Source organism: Trachemys scripta, chromosome 10, assembly GCF_013100865.1.
Source record: "Trachemys scripta elegans isolate TJP31775 chromosome 10, CAS_Tse_1.0, whole genome shotgun sequence".
Classification (NCBI taxonomy): Eukaryota; Metazoa; Chordata; order Testudines; family Emydidae; genus Trachemys; species Trachemys scripta.
In genome coordinates this window covers 644,193-660,601 of record NC_048307.1, presented here as the reverse complement: position 1 = coordinate 660,601, position 16,409 = coordinate 644,193, and the positions used below count along the sequence as shown (strand labels likewise).

Genomic DNA, 16,409 nt, shown 5'->3' with positions numbered 1-16,409 from the left:
AGTTTGAATTAAATAGATGAACTATAGTCCTACATCATTAAAAAGAAACCAATCTGCTGGACGATTTCCAAACTCTAGCTCTGGATTCCTCAGCGGTTTCTACCCTCATCTGCACTAATAATTCCTTCCATTTTAAAATGGAAAGGAATAATTTGACAAAATGGCAGCAGCAGCACCTGGCTGAGGCAGCAAGTGCTTATTGGGGAGAAATCCAAACCTCTTCTGCTCTCCCCGGCTGTAAGGAGTAAGGCCTCCACAGTAACTGCAGAGTGGGAGTGGGAGTATGAGGAGGCGTAGGTGGCCCATGGTAGGAGGGAGATGCACAGACTCCTGGGGAAGGGCCAGGCTAGAAACACACTTCAATACCCAGCTACTCATCCACCATAGCCCTGCACCAGCCAAGCCCCAGCCATGCTGCCAACGCCATGATCATCAGCAGGGAAAACAAGCAACAGGAAGGCTTGATACGCTGAGTGGTTCCCTGGGGGCTGAATGGGATGGGAACATGGGTGACAGGAGGAGCAAGCGGAGAAGAGGAGGAGAGGTGCCCATGCATGGAAAATCCCCCGTTAATATCCCAGTCCAGGCTACTCCAGCTATGAGGCATTCGCATTCTATTTCTGGATATGCTGAGTAACCAGTCCCTGAATCTGAGCATCTCCGCTGGCTCTGTGCTGTGATCTGCCCGTCCCTGGAACACTCCACTCAACTCCATGGATCCTAACAGCTGTCCCAACCTCCCCCCACGCCCATTTCTAGCTCTGCTCACCACAGGATTGGAAAGGTTTGACATGGGTGAGAGAGAGTCACATCAAGTCCGGCTGCTGGGGGCACCGTTGATTAGTGACTTGCCTGCTTCCCCCGGCACAGTGGGATGCTGGCACAGAACAAGGGCCGGCGCAGCCTCATGGGGTTTGTTCTGATTAAACCCCAACGCATCTGGAAGTCTGGCTGCAACTTATGGAGACATAATATCTCCTCCAAACTCTTCTCCTTCCTTCCGCCTCCCCTCCCAACCAGCCACACCCTGCTCCTGCACACGCTCACCCAGCCCCCTCTTGCAAGGGCTTGTTTGGCCATCCTGGGGTGTTCAGAGAAGTATCTTGTTCTGCTCTGCAAAGGACAGCCTATGGCCTTACATACTAGCTGCTAAACAGGTAAAGACACAGCCGGTGGGATCTGACCCGGTGCTGCAGCGTTACTGCTGCATGGGCGTTGGTAAGCTGAGGCCACAGTGCTGTTCCTTTTCTTTGCAAGCTGGGCCTCACCTCGCCCTCGCTGGCAGCTCTGTATATTCATTCATCCGGTCACCTCTATGCCCAGGGATTTGAGGGTCAGGTAAGACAGAATCGGTGTGGACACTACAGCCTGGCCATGAGACACGCTGCACTCTTGCTACTACATTAACATTCCGTGCTTAGCTTTCTGTTTGCGTACGTTGTCAGCACCGTGGCACAGTATAAGAGACACCAGTGTGTACAAAAGAGCAGGCTAATTGTCTCGCTGCTATCATTGCTCTGCACAGGCAGCATGTCAGTGTCTGTCGCTAGGACATGTGTATTAGAATGGAATGCAATGCCATCTCTCAGACAGGATCACAGCAGTACAATATCTCCTGCTACTCTGCTTAGTATGCAAAAATCTCTGTTGCACTTGACTACCAATAGCCTACAGTTCTCCAAGGCATCATGGAGTGGAGAAAGCATCCACAGATCCCTCTATTAAACATCATGGAGCATGTCCTCGCCATTAAATGACCCAGGAATCCAGGGCTCATAACCAGGCTCAGGACTTGTGCCGCAAATCCCACACCCTGTAGGTCCCAGTGGTGGCTTCTCAAAAGCTTCAGTCCATCATTCTGCACGTTTGCCAATGGCTCCTTGTTTGTTAAGCAGGGCAGAGATGGCCAACTGGCCCCCTCCTCAGAGTGCTGAGACTTATGTTTAACCTCCCTGAGCTGTAGAGTTCTGCTCCCATAGTCCTCCCTTGTGCATGGCTTTGGAGCCCATGTCAGGAACATCAATGGGGCAAAGCTTGTGACAGTCCAAGAGGTCAGCAGGACCAGAGGGGCCTCGGATAAGTCAGCTAAGAAAACATCCTAAGAACCCATTGGCCACGACAGTGCCACTTATGCAAAGGATTGGTGTGATCCCAGTAGGCATATGCTTGATGTGGCACACGCACGTACATGCACAGTACCATAGCAGGGACTGGAGTCCACTTCTATCCTCTGCAAACAGAAACCTGCTCCCTTTCTGCAGAAAAAGGCCCAGTATGGAAACAGAAAGAGATTCCACTTTAACAACATGGCTTCAATGGGGCTACAAAAATAGATACAGTCACACTAGAGCCCTGTTTGTAAGAGACAAAGATTTACCAGACTACAAACCTGTCCAGTGCAGTGCTTATCTGGCCTGTTGTACTAGCTCACATGGAACACATGGCAAAGGTGTTAACATAACCCATCCATTTGTAACACTAGGCAGGTAAGAAATGCTCCCTCACGGGGAGGAAATTAAAGCACTGGGGGTTCCCCATCTGGACTGGCAGGGCAGCTGCAGGGGCTGCTACTTCCGCAACGGAGCTTCCATTCCCTCAAAGCTGTGGTCACCCTGGCAATGTAGGAAACACAAACCAATAGCTGGTCTGGCAAAGGCAGTGAAAAAGCCAACCCCAAGGATGGGACAGTGGCAGCGAGCAGCTCTGCGAGGTCGTGGCAGAGCTCCCAGGCCCAGCGGTATTTGCAGCTGCTGTCCTACTGCTTTTAATCAGAGCCCCCATTTCCCCAGTGAGGCGCGGTGCACAGTCCCACATCTTCCCGAGCGCCAATCGCCACACCAGCTTCTTGATCCCAGGAGAGCACAGAGTGCTCCAGACTCCTGCAGCGTGGCTTGGACAGCACAGTCTGAGGCCATTCAGGTGCTGGGACCTGTAATCTGAAGCCATTGTATCTACAACTGGGGATGCTTCCGTCTGCTGCATGTACACGCACACCAGGAGCATCCACTGGACACCACACTCAGCTGGGAAAGGTTTGAGTGGCCTCCACCTGATTCTCACAATGCTGTTGGCATTGTCTGTCACCAGAGATCTGTCCCAACCCAGCAGAGCCGCCTCTCCTGCCCCGTTTTCCTCCAATAGTGACTGAAACACATCCCACGAGCTACTGTCTGACAGACTCCGCTGGGATGGGAACATTGCTTCTTGTGCCCTGCTGGTCTTGTGATGCGTCACAGATCAGGGACAAGCCTAGGGTACAAGTCAGCACTTGCTGGTTTCTCAGCCACATTTATGAGAGCCATCTCCTCTCTGCGGGGTCCCCGTTAACTAGGATAAAATGCCAGGGAAGTTCCTGAGAGCTTTTCCATGAAGTCACTGGCTGCTGCTCCCTTCCCCAGTTTCTCTCATTCCATGACCCATGTTTCCAGGACTCCCTGGGTTAGATAAGTGCTATTGCTACAGCTCTATAGATATTCCTGTTGTTGGCAGACATTTCTGAACACGTGCCCACTGCTCCAGAGAGCGTACAGCAGATTGTGGGTGCTCCAGGGAAAAAGAGCATCAGGGGTCTCCCATTGTCATGTGTGCAGGGACTGCTCCCTGCTCGCAGCCCCAAAGCACAGACCACCCTGAAAGGGGTGAGGAGGTGCCATTACACTTATGCCTCTGGGGCCAGACCCCCTGAAATTAGCAGGTCACCTCAGAGTTTTGTTAGCCGTGGCCTGCTTTAGGCAGGATTAATACATTGAGAGGCACCCTTTTGCCATTTCAGTCTGAAGATTATCGTTTTCATTTAGAAATAGCCCTTGATATTGTGGTTAATTACCACCTATGCGCTTGGTGTTTGTCTCATTTATCTTATGTTCACGGGTGATATTCATGTTGTTCTTGGCACTTGTGCCTGGTTTCAATCTGTGCTTTCTTTGGGAAAGCTTCTTTCAAGGTTTTAAACAAAAGAGTGCTGCTTTGCAAAGTCCGACAAGTGCGTCAATGGGCAGCAGTCAGTAGGGACACCACAGCCTGGGCAGCGTGGGGCTCTGCAGCAGCATACGAGCAGGGAGTGCTGAATAAGACACCCACCTGCAGATCTCTTTCCACCAGACAGCATCGGAAACCATCAGTCAGGAGAGCCCCCGATCATAGGGCACATGAGGTCGATTGCCCTTAGGATGCTGGTGCCCTGCACTCCCTCTCTCTGACCCCACTCTAACAAGCTCCTACTCCTGGCCAGTCCCCCCGCCCTGAAGATAAATGTGCAGGCTCCATGAGATTTGCCCATCACTGATCTATAATTAGAATATTTAAAGTGTGTTTTATCAGAACATTGTGCCAGTGAAGCTGACAGCTGGGATCATTTGCTTTAGTTCCTGAATATTTGGTAGCTCAATTGTGAGGCATTTACAGGATGTGAAGTGAACAAATATCACTATCTCAGAGCACGTGCTGGAGCCCAGGCAAGTTGCTTGTTCCTAGTGGCATACGGGGCCTGGGAATAGAATAGGTTAATAAACTGTTGCAGCTAATGGTCCGTAGCCCATACCTGTATCTCATTGTTGGAAGCTGTAATGGAGACTGCTGTTTGATCAGTCGCTGCTCAGAAGTCTGTTTCCTGTGTTTATTTTCAGCATTTTGTTCAGGAAATCCAAAACCGACTTGGGGATTCAAAGCACCTCACCAGTCAACTACAATTCGGCTGACTGCATTGTTTTGAAGGAACATGGGGCCCGTTTGGCTCATACGCATGAGGAGAGCCAACTGTGCGTTGAGAATTGTACTGTAATCACCATCGGCACTGCAGTCCCCTTCTGGGGCAGCCATCTTGTGCTGCAAGGAGCCATGTTTATGATGGGGGCAGAGCTGGGGAAGGAGAAGCTCGTGCCCGGACGATAAATACAGCTCATCCAGCTTTAAGGCGAAGAAGAGCATTCTAGGGGTTAACACTGACTGTCTGTTTCAATATTAATCAGAGCTCCTTTTCCTTATTACGCTGGCATAGAGGCCAGGACAGACTCTGGTACTGGCGCCCTGCGGCTAGAGGCTCTGAAGTGACAGGCCTGACTGAGAACCGTGTTGTGCTGTAGAGCCTGAGCATCTTCTTTCTGAGGAAAACGGGAGAGAGAGTCTAAACTGCACAGGCCAGCCCGTTCCTCCCAGGCTGCCCCTGTGCCACAGACTGGACTGAAGACAAATTAAACCCAGGGGTTGGCTAGAGTCTTAGTTGGAGGATGCCTTTGCCCAGATGCATCTCAGCAATAGGGACACAGCAAGCTGCCCGGGGTCATGTGAAACGGCCTCCGAGGTGCCTCCCCATCTACATTGCCACTAATAACAATTCCCTCTTCCCTGCCACCTCACCCCGCAAACTCAGAGCCACTTTCCCTCCTCCCCTACATGGAGGCCCTAAATAAGTCCTGCCACTCCATCCTTCATGACCGAACCAGACCTGCCCTCTCCACCTACTGCCGGACGGCTGTTCCCCATCAGGCGGCCTGCTCCCCACAGAACTTGGGGACACTGACCTTGCCCTTCTGCAGTCTGCCCAGAATGGCACTGCTCAAAGCGTCCCAGCTGCACCTGACTGGCTGAACCTGGCAGGGCTGGCCTTACCATGAGGCGAACTGAGGGGCCGCCTCAGGTGCCAGACTGGGCGGGGAGGGGGGCACCACTAGGACCCAGAGTGTCGCAAATTGTGTCTGCTGCGGGTGCCTATGTATTCTCCCTGCTCAAGATGCACAGAGATGGTGGAGTGCTGTGCTGGAGGAAGGAGGGCACAAGAGACATAACAGGCAGGCAGGAGAAAAGGGGAGAGGGAATAACAGAAAGCAGTAGGAGCTGCAGGGAGAGAGAGGAGGAGGAGCCTCTTATGTACCTCTCCAGCACCCCCAGGAGCCTGGACTGATTCACACCAGCTTCTCAGGGACCTTCCTGTTTCCTGCTGCTTCCCTGAACCCCCTTGAGGAGAACAGGCAGTCAACTGAAGTAGGAGGAGCCAGTTAGGCCCTTAATTCGCTGATATCTTCCCTCACTCAGGCCCTGCTATCGGCCTGCTTATTTGTCCCATTCAACTGAGTGTTGAGAGCCACTATAGCTGGCGCAGAACAGCAGTCATGAGTGAAAGAAGAAAACGTCCCTCTGGGGCAGCATTCAGAAAAAGAAAGAAAGCAAAGGAAGCTTTTCTATCTAAGCAGGAAGGAGCTCTCCTGAGATACAGAGACACAAATGTTCACGATGAGCCTTCCGGCCCCAGTGAGGATGGGAGTGGTGAGGAGATGCCTGATCTTCCCGTTAGTCAGAGTGCAGGTGACCTGGCAGCTACTGCAGCATCCATATCTCCATCTCAAATGGATGTAACCAGGCACATTCCTGAAGAAAAGTGTAGATCAGGGAAGAGTGTGATGGAGGTGCAAGAAACAGCTGCTGCTGAGTTTAGTTCCTTAAGTCTAGATGATCCAGGACTGTGGACCCACTTGAGCAGTAGCCTGAGGGAATTCTTTGTACTGCATGGGCCACAGCAAGTGAAAAACTTCATGTTCCCCAAAGACAATGAAAATAGAAGTTTCCATCCAACACATTACTGGCGTGAAATCCCCAATGGTGACAAAGTGGAGAGGCCATGGCTTATGTACTCAAAAATCCAGAATGCTGCATACTGTTTTTATTGCAAACTCTTCCAGTCTAATGTTCCAGCCACATGGGGTTCTATGGGAACAAAGGACTGGAAAAATCTGGCTACAAATCTGGCATGCCATGAGAAGGCAGCAAATCACCAGAGAGCATTCCATAGGTGGAAAGAGCTTGAGATGAGACTAAGGTTAAAGGCCACCATAGATTATCAGCATCAGGAGAAGATTGCATCAGAGTCTCTTTGCTGGCAAAATGTTCTGAAAAGGCCCATTGCCATTGTGAGAATGCTTGCTACCCAAAACCTAGCACTGCATAGCAGTTTCGATCAGCTGTATGTGCCAAACAATGGAAACTTCCTTAAAATTGTGGAGCTGATGGCTGAGTTTGATGCTGTACTCCAGGAGCATCTAAGAAGAGTCACAACCCAAGAAATGTACACACACCACTACCTTGGAAAAACAATTCACAATGAGATCATACAGTTACTGGCAACAAAAGTCAAACAGAAGATTGTGGCAGATCTGAAGTCAGCAAGATATTACTCTGTTATTCTGGACTGCACACCTGACATCAGCCATACAGAACAAATTACTTTAATGGTGCGTTTTGTAACAACAACAGAACCCCGTGAAAATGTCCCTGCAATGGTGACTGACAGAGAGCATTTTCTAGAATTTATTGACATTCATGATACTACAGGAGCTGGTATGACAAATGTGCTTCTTAAAAAGCTGGAAGATACAGGAATTGTGATGGCTGACATGAGAGGTCAGGGCTACGATAATGGTGCTAACATGAGAGGAAAGAACAGAGGAGTGCAGACACGGATCCGAGAGTTAAACCCTCGAGCTTTTTTTGTCCCATGCAGTTCTCATTCATTGAACTTGGTGGTCAGTGATGCAGCATCAGCTTCTAGTGAGGCTGCTGAATTTTTTAATATAATTCAAAGCATCTATGTATTTTTCTCGGCATCAACTCATCGATGGCAAATTTTGAAGCAACATCTGAGAACATCTGACACTGAAATCACTGAGTACCACACGATGGGAAAGTCGAGTGGAGGCGATAAAGCCTATCAAACACCAAATTGGGAAGATAGATGATGCCATAGTTGCCATTATGGAGAATAATGCTATGACAGGAACTGTTCATGGGAGAACAGTGGCAGAGGAAAATGGAATCACCAGAAACATACATAACTTCAAATTTCTGTGTGGCTTAGTGTTGTGACATGACATACTGTTTGAAATAAAGGCTGTAATCAAGAGACTCAAAGGTGTTGACCTTGATATATCTGGAGCAATGGAACAACTGGACAAAGCAAAGTCATACCTACAGTCTTACCGGTTAGATGAGGGATTTCAAAACGTTCTGAAAAGGGCACAGAAGTTGGCAGAGAAACTTCACACTGAAGCTATTTTCCCACCCATTCAAGAATACAAGAGTAACTGAAGAAGATGACATTTTGATTACAAGGTACGGGATAATCCCATAAGAGACCCCAAACAACAATTCAAAGTTGAATTCTTTAACCAGGTGCTAGATTGTGCAATACAGTCAGTTGAAGAACGTTTCATGCAGCTTAAGGAACACAGCAGTATATTTGAGATGTTGTATGATATTCCAATATGCCTCACTATACATGAAGAAGACCTACACCAGCAATGCGGGCACTAGAGACAGTGTTGACACATGATGACATGCTTGATATTGAGGCGAGCGATTTAGATGATGAACTGAAAGCCCTTTCAAGATACATTTCATCAGGATCAACTCCAAAGGCTGTTCTGGAATATATGTGCACAAATAAGGTGACCACCCTCTTTCCAAATGCTTTTGTTGCTCTGCACATACTTCTACACTTCCTGTAACAGTTGCCAGTGAAGAACGCAGCTTCTCCAAGCTGAAGTTAAGAAAAACACATCTATGATCCACAATGACATGGGAGAGGCTGGTTGGCCTTGCAACCATCTCAATAGAGCATGAGCTGGCCCAGACTGTGGACCTTCAGGAAGCAGTTCAAATCTTTGCAACCAAGAAGGCACAGAAAGCACCACTTTGATTATTCAAACAGATAAAAATGCCAGTGTTTACTATGCAGACAAGAAAAGTTACATTTACTGTTCAGGCATTTGAAAGTTAAGTGTTACTTAAAATTTTTGAACAAGGCATTTTAAGTTGTTATTTCTCCTTTATTGGGGTAGGTAGCCAAGCAGTACCATGAGAGGAGTAGAACAGGAAGAAGGCAGAATTGAGCCCTTTCAAAGTTTTGGTCCAAGCGAGAGGGCATGGGGGCGTCATTTGAGCTCCCCACCTCAGGTGCCAAAATGCTGTGGGCTGACCCTGGAACCTGTGTAGGTGCCCTGGCAGAAGTGGGTCTTGAGGAGGCCTTTGAAAGAGATGAGGGCAGTGGCCTGATGGAGCAGTTCAGGAAGTCCCTGGCCATTCGCTCAGGAGCTGCTAAATCGTAGCATTTACTGAAGGTCACTGGAATGCGCTGAGGGCACGTCACAAAAAATGTCTTTGATCAAGTTGGCTAAGTAACCCCCCTCCAGGACAGAGCATGTGGGCAGACTGGATGGAACTCTGCATGACACCTAGTTGCCTGAACCCTTATTCCAGCAGAAAGTCTGGGAGGGACAGTAATAATCAAAGCCATCCATTAAGTGCCATTAAAGTGATATTAAAAAAATGGAGTTCAAATGAGACCTTTTCCTTTCAAACAAAGTACAAATTAACAGTCAGCAGGGTTTGAAAAATGGCCCTACGCCCTGCCTGCACAGGGAGTTTGTTCCCAATGCAATGTGCCATATTATGACAACGATATATTCTTCAAGTGAATGAAAACTAATGAATAACACACACCCTGACAGTCCTGCTATTACCAAGTGCTTAGGAGTTGGGTAAAACTGACAGAGCAAGATGAATATGGCACTAATACAAGATGTTACTTTGCATGGCTGGTCAGAAGAGTCCAGATTTAATGGATGTTACAGATGGGTTAATTCCAAAGGTGGAATTTGATTCTGAGCTTTAGCTTCGGTGGGAGCAGAGAACGTATTTCACTGCTGGTGAAAGTTTAATTGCTCTGGACGACCGAGTCACATTTTCTAATCATCTGTTTGTGAAGAATTTCTAGCTGGGTCCTGGGACCAAAGTATGGTAATTTGCCTCCTGACCAATAAAAAACAACCTCTACCCACACTAACCCCACTCACCAGGCATCCAGCAAACATAGTTTGGCCGCTGCTTTGCTTACAAATGTGCCCTGGAAAAGAGACATGCGGAAATCAACCTTTATCCCATCCAGGACAGAGAAGCTAATCACCAGCGCACTTTGGAGCCTGCACACCCTTACGTCCCCCGTCCCAGGTATTCACTGGCCAGCAGCTACAGTGTGCTGCACCCCAAGGGATGAGATAGCAAAACCAGAGTGTGTATAAGAAGGGGTGGGACTACCTAAGATCCCTCCTAAGAGAGAACTCCCTCTGCACAAGGAATCCCACGGGAACCTAGTGGCTATGGACAGTAACGCTATGGGGTGCCTCTGAGAGCTGTGGCACCTGCGAGGCGATCCATGCTCAAGCCATAAAGCTCACTCTCACTGGCTGGGGCCAAGAGGAGACAGGAGCTACATGGTACCCTCCTTCCCCTGGCAGGTCACCCTGCCTGGCTATTACGGAAAACCCTTCCTGACCCTGGGTCTCCCACCGCTGAGTGTGGGCTGTCTCTGTTATAGTAGGTGCGTCTTGCAACCTGCAGCCACGTGACCCCTGTCACCTGAACTCAGCCCCCCTACTCTTAAAGGGCCTGGCCTTGGACCAGCAAGGTGCCCCCCTTATGACAGTTTTCACAGACTGTGCTCAAGTCACTTCTTAGCCTGAGGATTGCCAACCCCAAGCATTCAAAACTCATTACTCACCCGCAGCAAGCATGAGACTGGCGTAAGAGTCACGATGGTATTAAAATAATACATTGTGAGCAGGTTTGATCTACCATCTGGCTTTGACACCAGGAGGGGTCACATTTCCAAGTTTACCTCCACAACCATGAGGGCTGGAAGCACACTTTAGAGTTAGTGAAAGCTGAGATTTGGTCTAGTCACACAACTCCAGGTCTGGGGCTTTAAGGAACACATCAAGCATATCATTGAGAAATAATTAAACACAAATAAAAAAGCCCTACAAAAGTTGGTATGAGCAGGTTCCCCCTCCAGCCCTGGAAATGCTGGCTGGTAAGGCCTCCTGTGACTAATCAGCACACGCTCCACCAGGGAGCCATCACCAAGTATCTTTATCATGTGTTACCTTATGGTACAGGCAACGTAACAGCAACAGAAACGGCTTCGCTCCCGCTCCCTGGTTCAACCTTTCACACTGCTTGCTTTCTTCTTGAAGCTCTGCAGCTGGTGAGTTACCTCATTACCTCATTAGCTCCTTAGACTCCCTACAGGTGCAAGGGATCCCCACTAACCTTCCAAATGCAATCAGATTACCTCCCTCCCTCCTAGTCTAACCCCCCAGTGCCCTCCGTGTTCTAAGTGAGGGGCTGGCTCCCAAAAGGGCTCTACTAAAGTTAGCTGCACCCGGGCACACAGCTATCGTATAATGGATAAACGAGCATCTCTAGTCTTGCTATGAGGCGGGTTTGCCAGATCTTACATTGTTCCTGTTGCTCTTTTCTGAGCCCTTTCCAATTTGTCAGCCTTCTTTTTGAAGTCTGGACACCCAACCTGGACACAGGATCCAGTGATGGTCTCCAGTGCCGTATCCAGAGGCAATATCCCTTCCATGCACCCACTCAATGTTCCCCCGGTGTTGATAGCAGAGCAGGAGCTCTGCTGCTGCTGCTGCTAAGGATGAGTCTCTATTTGAAGGACGACTGTTCTAAGTGCTCTAAAATCCACACCCTGACTCAGATGGTCTTGACATGCGCTGCGCCTTGCGGGGTGCAGAGTAAGGAGAGCGGTCCAAATTTGGGGTCATTTGAGCATGTGTGACTCACGATGTCAAAAAAAGAAAAACCCAGGAGGTCAAAGCAGATGACACTGCTGCACGGTGAATTATCTCCCTATATCCACAGGTGGCTGTATCTATGGGGTCTCCTAAAGCTACGCTGTTCCCCACCCTCTTTCACAGCCCCGTCCCCAGTATATCGGATCACACCGGGACGATTCAGTGTAGCCAGGTTTCACTCTTAGCCTGCAGTACTATACAGTGGAGGCTGGTGACCTCTGAAAGCTGGTATCACTCAGGGATCATTCACAGCAGCAGGCAAAGATCATACATTCCCTGAGTCAAGAGAGTGGCTAAGTCCCCCTGAGCAGCCACAGGGCCCATATCTATTCAGCTCAAAGCCAACCAGAGAGATGCCTGCTCTATCATCTCTTGCAACAGGAAGCATCTAGGAGCCACGTGGAGTCCTGTGATACCATTCAGCAGCAGAAATACGGACTGGACTGCGAAGTGCTTGGGGTCCCAGGGTGGTAAAGCCATGACCACAGCAATGCCAGGCCTACCCCGAGCACAGTGAGGGAGGATTCAAGCTTTTGTAATTATAAAGTTGAACAGTATTCAAGGAAAACTAATCAGCTTGTTAGATGCAAGCATATTAAATATTAACCTAACTACTGTGAGCACACAAATGCTCATCTCCAGACATTTTCTAGCACAAGTGTCAAAATCAGAGCAAGATCCAGGCTCTATTCGCTTTCCATTATCAATTTAAATCAAAGACTCTCAGGAATCGGGCAATGATGTGCAAAAGCCATTCAGTGGGGAAATAATTAGCGTGTAAGTTCAGGCAACTAATCACTCCTGGAATATGTTTCTGATCGAGATAACACTGACTGACTTGTTTCCCTGCTTTGTTAAATGAACTCAGACAGGTCTTCACCCTGGCCTGACATGGGATTTCACGCTCCTAGTGAGTGTCTTCAAACAGCAGTTGGGTTGCTGGGCTGGAGGGGTTTGCAGCCCAACTCCCCCCCCCCCCCCCCCCCCCAGCACTGTGAAGAGGAAGCACCCAGCGGGATGACTGGAAAGCCTTTTATAACTAGGAAAACAATGCACCCAAGAGGGAGGAGAGGTAGTGGGAGCAATGCACCAAGAGGGAATATTAGAGATTCTACGCCCGGCCTGCTGCCTACAGGAATCCTCCTCCAGGACAACTGGGCTGAAGTTGAAAGACTTTTTCACACCCCTCTTTCTGAACATGGTGACTCCAGCATGACTGGCCAGTCCCCACTTCCCAGAGCTGCTGCTACTCCACTCACTTTGCTTTGCAGTTTCAGGAGCTTGTGAACTGTAGGTCAGGCTTTGCTGCCTGAAAGCAGGCTGAGTAGCACTTGCTTCCCCTGGGAGCACTACCACTGAATTCCATCCGGTCCTACAGCGCATGGGGGATGCCAGGATCAGGGTCTGTGTGTATTAGCTATGGAACCGTGTTAAGCCGTGTCTCTTAAAAGAGAAACACTTTGGTTGCAATCTGGAGAATGTCCCACTTTAATGATAAAATGTCCTTTTAGTATCAAAAAAGCCCTATATCATCCAGAAATCACAGTGCTTTTAGTAAACCTTTGGAAGCTTTTGGGTCCTAACCATTGGCAGGCCCTCCTCTCTCCGTCTCTGAGTGGTACATTTAGCCTCCATAGGACTAGAAAAATAAACTTCCTTTTGTGATTCTAGTGGATCACTTTTATGTTCTTGATCACTGATGTACGTGTGCATTCTGCTAGGGACTAGGACAAGAATTATCATTTTGTGTAGCAGCTTTCATGGATATTCTGCTTTCCGCTTAATTATTAACTTTGCTTTAGTAAATAAAGGTTCTTTATGAATTCCATCAATCTCAACAAACCCTTTGCATGTAAAACACTCTGGGACATTTGTAATGGTGAAAGCATTCAGCTCTGGCTTATTTAAAAGAATGAATTGATAAATAGTTATATTTTTTGTGTATGTTCTTGTGGAATTTCTTAAATTAAAATGCCTGCTAGCAATTATACTTGACTTACTCGTCTCTTCTTTATAACAACCTAAAAGATAAGAGTAGACTAGAATAAATTCGGACTTTAAAGAGCTGGCATGCCCTTCAGGAGCACACAGACTTTCAGAGAAGGCTAACACAATATTCAATATTCTCTTTAAGCACCAGGGTATCTTTCCGTGTCATGAAATGTGCATCAGATTAACTCCTTAGCCACTTGTTTGAGTTCCACTTCTCAAAGACTCTGTGGATAGTGACGGGGGAAAGCTGTTTTTTGTAGAGAAGTGCAGGAATGTCATCTTTACTCCTGCTGAAGAGTTTAATGTCCGGTAATGTCTTAGTACCAGTTTGTTTTATTAACTATTCCATAGCACCTACATTGGGCTGAACCAACGGTCCATGCTTGGACGGCAGACCCCCGAGAAAAATCCAGGACACTGCATGAAATTATGCCAGAGGGGAGATCGCCCTCTACTGATGTAGTCAATACTGAGCCGAAGATCTGCTGTACTGCTAGAGATGCACCTTTCAGATGATGAGAAGACAAAGGTACTGGCTACTTGTGGTCATTAAAGATCCTATGGCACTTCCTCCAGGTCTATATTCCAGAATAGGGGTGTCTTTTCCTGGTGCTGGTTGAAGCTTTCACCAGCTGCCAACCATCTTCTCCAGGTCTGTCTCTGCTCTGTTCTTATGCCTGAAGCACCCACATTCCCGGCAGCAGGAGCTGGAGATTCTTCCCTTCTCTCCTCAAAGGAGTTAAAAATCTTGTTCCTGTGATTTCAGAACCTCATGACATTTGGATTCTAACCTCTGCTGCTCAGGAGACTGGCAACTCACCATGGGAATCTCTGATACAGTGACCAGTGGTTGAGCCGAATGGAGTCAGACCCCCTTATTGCTTTTTTCAACAGAGTGACCAAATTTTCCTCCTGGGACAAACTGTGGCATTAGAGAGCCCCGGGTTGGAAAGACAGCCTCCGAGCTCCTTTCATTCAGTTTCCAGTAGGCCACCACCATATTAATTATTTACCAGGATATTTTCTTAAAGTAGTGTCTTCGCCTTAATTTTCAATTCCCTTAACGTTATGAGGATCTCTGCTGGCAACTCAATTATTAATGGAGTTAAAACAATATTTGTTTTTCTCTGAACACATTTCTGAATGCTGGCTTCATATCCAGTTAGATTTTTCTGAAACTTTAATGAGGGGCTTTGATTTCCTCCTAACTCATAGCCAAGGCGCAAACTTGGCATCAACAGCAACGCCTTTGATTTTGCTGTCAGAGCGTGTACAGTACCACAGCCCTTTGCAGAATTAATCTCACTGGGGCTGGTGGAGTGATCAAGCTAAACAGCTGTGATGAGGGAGGAGGAACAGCAGAGGGGCTGTAATTGGGAATTGCAGTTGTTGGGTTCAGAGGTGTGTGTTGTTCTCTTCAATGTTTTGCATTTTCTTATTTCAATCTCTCTCCTGGGGCTCGATGGAGAAAGTCTGTGCTCTTCCCAGCTTGGAATATTTTTCTTCTGCACAAAGAAAACAAGCAGTGCAGTTTCTTTAATCTCAGAGAGAACAATTTCAATTCAGCAGAAGGACACTTGAAAGATCATGGCTTTAAGAATTTCATGCCATCTCAGCCTCTTCTCTGTCTGCCAGGGAGTATATCAAAAATTAAAGCCCTGAACACTGTTCCCTGTTTTTCTAGGCACTAATTATAAACACATTTCCAAAGGAGGAGCTGATTTAAGTCTAATATTGTGTAAAATCTCATAATTTCAATACAGTCTTCACTTGATGTGGATTGGTGATTGGGACTGTGGAATCAATTTTTCCCCTACTTGAAACACCCAAATGGGTATGAAATGCGGTTGCATTTGTTCAGTGCACGTCGGCAATTCTGCACTTTGCTCTGAGTGGGATGATCATTCTGATTTATTTTTTATAAAAGAACAGCATTTCCTTAGACTTTGATGTTTCACATATGGAGCTATTATAGCCACTTGCCATTGAGATGCATGCTCTGTAGCTAATCTCCAAAGCTGTGATGCATGCAATAATTATGATTATTGATGTCATTGCACCATATTTAAAATATGAAAATCTTTTTGTGAGTCCTGAGCTAACGAAGAGGGGAGGGGGATCTGCCCACCCCAATGCTCTAGATTTCATCTTGTTAATGAACAGATCCTTGGAACTTGCAGTGAGGCAAAAGCTCTGATGAATGCATGGGCACATGGAGCGAGCATCGTGATGTCATGGATGCCTCTGACCTCCATGCTGGCGAATGACCTTGGAAAACTGAGACCTTGGGGCCTCCAGATCCCAAATTCTGCCAGTTTGCTCTCGCTGCTGACTCTGAATCGGAGTGTGGCTGACAAGCCAGCCATGTGGTGTCCCCCAGATGGACCTGACACTATGCTTCAAAGTGCCCTCTGTATCTGTGCACGCTGACCTGCCAGCACACACAGGCTCACGTTCATTACCAGTGATTCATAGATTCTAGGACTGGAAGGGACCTCGAGAGGTCATTGAGTCCAGTCCCCTGCCCTCATGGCAGGAACAAATACTGTCTAGACCATCCCTGATAGACATTTATCTAACCTACTCTTAAATATCTCCAGAGATGGAGATTCCACAACCTCCCTAGGCAATTTATTCCAGTGTTTAACCACCCTGACAGTTAGGAACTTTTTCCTAATGTCCAACCTAAACCTCCCTTGCTGCAGTTTAAGCCCATTGCTTCTTGTTCTATCCTTAGAGGCTAAGGTGAACAAGTTTTCTCCCTCCTCCTTATGACAC

The 16,409-nt window shown here is 47.8% G+C and overlaps 1 long non-coding RNA gene across 17 annotated transcripts in view; it reads right to left on the bottom strand.

Moving 5' to 3' along the window:
* LOC117883594 overlaps window positions 1-16,409 on the bottom strand; it is a 92,903-nt gene that overhangs the window by 24,867 nt on the left and 51,627 nt on the right. The window lies entirely within an intron of this gene.